Source organism: Leptopilina boulardi, unplaced genomic scaffold, assembly GCF_019393585.1.
Source record: "Leptopilina boulardi isolate dan_hultmark-lab unplaced genomic scaffold, ZJU_Lbou_2.1 LbouV2_216, whole genome shotgun sequence".
NCBI lineage: Eukaryota > Metazoa > Arthropoda > Insecta > Hymenoptera > Figitidae > Leptopilina > Leptopilina boulardi.
In genome coordinates this window covers 660,910-664,575 of record NW_026137770.1, presented here as the reverse complement: position 1 = coordinate 664,575, position 3,666 = coordinate 660,910, and positions in this window count along the sequence as shown.

The window sequence follows — 3,666 nt, the reverse complement described above, 5'->3', positions numbered from 1 at the left end:
TATTTTTTAACGAAATAGTATTACTTTAATAGTTATCAATAACTATGATAATAATCAATTTTTATACTAATTGGTTAAAAAGTATTTACCTAATTTTATAATTTCCCAACTACTTCAGGAAAAATAATTTTTAAAAAAATTTTATATTTCTTATATCTATATATTTCTATATTTTTTATATATATTTCTATATATTTTTATGACAAGAAAACATAAAAATCTAAAGATAATAATATTTAATAATAATCTTTCAAATGAAGCAAAAATATTTTTTTACCATTTTTAACGAGATTAAAACTTTTCTTTTTGGAAAAATTAATATGCAGTCAAAATAATATTTCTTCACAATTTTTTCAACATGTTTTGATTCTTTTTCTATCGATAAATTTAATTTATTAGCAAAATAATAATATTCATCATTTACTATATTAGTTGATATCAGATTCATAATCACAGTCCCACAAAAGAAGAGGGTCGTGGTTCAGGGATCAGAGTACCCTACCGCCATATTGAATATATTAAATATTATTATCTTTAGATTTTTATGTTTTCTTGTCATAAAAATATATAGAAATATATATAAAAAATATAGAAATATATAGATATAAGAAATATAAAATTTTTTTAAAAATTATTTTTTCTGAAGTAGTTGGGAAATTATAAAATTAGGTAAATACTTTTTAACCAATTAGTATAAAAATTGATTATTATCATAGTTATTGATAACTATTAAAGTAATACTATTTCGTTAAAAAATATTTACTTAATTTTATAATTTCCCAACTACTTTAGGCAAAATAATTGTTTTTTAAAATTTTTTTAACAATTTAAAAACTTTTGTTACAAAAAAATTTAAAAGAGCAAGGCAACAATAATTGTTTTTAATCTTTTCACGTTTCTATATTTTTGTGACAAAAAACATAAAAATCCCAAGATAAGAATATTTAATAATAATCATTCAAATGAAGTAAAAACATTTTATTGCATTTTTTAACGAGTTTAAAACTTTTCTTTTTGAAAAAATTAAAATGCAGTCTTTTTTTTAATGATAAATTTAATTTATTAATGAAATAATAATATTCATCAATTACTATATTAGTAGGTATCAGATTTATAATCGGTATCCTCCAAAACTTCCGAATAACAAGAACTCCTTAATCTGATGTAATTGCAATATTTGGAATATTTAATTGCAATGTTTATTGAAAGTTATGTAAAGATTTAAAATTGAGTGTTGCTGTTAAGTATGTAACAATAAAAGAAAGATACTAATCGCGCTCATTATTTTTGCAAGTTTTTATTAAAATTTAATGAATGTTCAAAATTTTAAAACAATAAAGAGACACGTGTAAAAAACTAAATCCTTGAAAAAATATCGATTTGTAGAACAATAGTAAAAAATTATCATTTAACAAGTTTAACAACAATAGAAATATAAAAAAATATAAAATGAATATAAAAATGAATAAAATTTTGTTTGAAAAATTGAAATATCGAAAAATATTTTAATCAATCAAAGAAACTTTTATTGCTTTATTTCTTTTCTGGACATCAAAGTAGTTACTTCATGTGACAAGTGATCATTTATTGCTTTTCATTGAAAAATAAATTTACAAAAAAAACTATATGCACGTATCTCTGGAACCTTTAAAGTTGAAAACAAATTTTTTTTAATAGAAGAATTTCATACTCTTTCTTTTTTTTGAAATTATTTATATGCTAAACTGTGACAAGAGACAATAATTTGCAAAAAACTGAGTTTTAGCAAATTTTGCATAAAAAATTTTCGGTTGTACCAAACTTAGGAAATTTATTTTTAATTTCGAAATTGTCCTGAATATTTCATTGAAAGATTCGAAATATTTCAATGAAAGGTCCATGAAATTTTGATGCAAGCAATGAAATGTCCGCCTATAAGAAATATTGCAGTTCCGATTGTACTAAAAATTTCAGGGAAATGTTCAGAAAATGTGAGGATGAAAAATTACTGACATATTATTTTTTAATATTTGCAAAATAAAAAAATGAAATATGTTACAAATTTTTAAGTGAAATATTTTGAAAAGATTATTCATTAAAATTCTAGAAATATCGAAAGGAAATATTTCTAAATTGTTAAAATTACATATTTAAACAAAATTAGTTGACCGATAGTAAACCTTTGTAAAAGAAAAAAATTTTCGATAATAATGCCTTAAATTGTAACTTACAAATGAATCTTAAATTTAACATATCTCAAAATGTCTTAAATCGACGTATGCCGTCTTTCCGGCGATCGGTTCATATGTACCTTTTGTTTTTTGCAATTTTAGACAAATTAAATTTTAAACATTTGAATACTCTGAAAAATAGGAATGTTATCAAATGACAATTCTGCGAAACAAATTTTTTGTTCAATAATAATTATGCAGTAAATTAAGAATTCAATTAAAAAGTTACGAATATTGAAAGTCCAGTCAAGTAAAATTTGTAACAAATTGACTTTTATAGTATATTCTTGCGTACTTGAGCGGATCTTATTTATTTTAAGTATTCTATTTTTATACTTACTGTTCATATATATTAATCATAATTCGCTTGTTGCATCTTACGTGTAATAATTTCTTTATAATAAATAAATTGTCACTATTTAACTAAATACACAAATTTTGTCACATATTTTCACAATCACTACCGCAATTTATTTCTGTAATTCATTTTTTTTATTTTTCACAAATATATCCGGATGATATTGCCTAAACATGTATTTTTAACAATTTAGAAATATTTCCTTTCGATATTTCTAGAATTTTAATGAATAATCTTTTCAAAATATTTCACTTAAAAATTTGTAACATATTTCATTTTTTTATTTTGCAAATATTAAAAAATAATATGTCAGTAATTTTTCATTCTCACATTTCCCGAACATTTCCCTGAAATTTTTAGTACATTCGGAACTGCAATATTTCTTATAGGCGAACATTTCATTGCTTGCATCAAAATTTCATGGACCTTTCATTGAAATATTTCGAGTCTTTCAATGAAATATTCAGGACAAATTCAGGAAATTTTATGTGCTGTGTGGGAAACTACTTTTGAGAATGTTCTATTGTAAATTGTAAGTGTATATTTTTTTAATGTGACACTGATATTAAATAAGTAATTTCACTGTATCAACTTACCCACACAGCACCCAAAATTCCCTGAAACTTGACAGAACCTCACATGGCTGGGTTAGGAAACTTTAGTGGCAAGGTTCATACAAGTTTGTGTCAATGTTTAAATGTCCACATGAAAAGAATATTCACACGAAACTTTGAGGAAATATTACACATAAATATTCACGTGCAATGTTCAGTCAATGTTGTGTCAATATTGAAATTACATTTTCGCCTAGTTATAAAAATTTCATTTACTAATATAATAAGTATAGGTGAATATTGACACAACATTGACTGAACATTGCACGTGAATATTTATGTGTAATATTTCCTCAAAGTTTCGTGTGAATATTCTTTTCATGTGGACATTTAAACATCGACACAAACTTGTATAAACCTTGCCACTGAAGTTTCCTAACCTTGCCGTGTGAGACTCTGTTAAGTTTCAGGAAATTTTGGGTGCTGTGTGGGTATTTACTTAGCTAAAATCTGAAGGTTACGATTCAAAATATAAGACTATCTA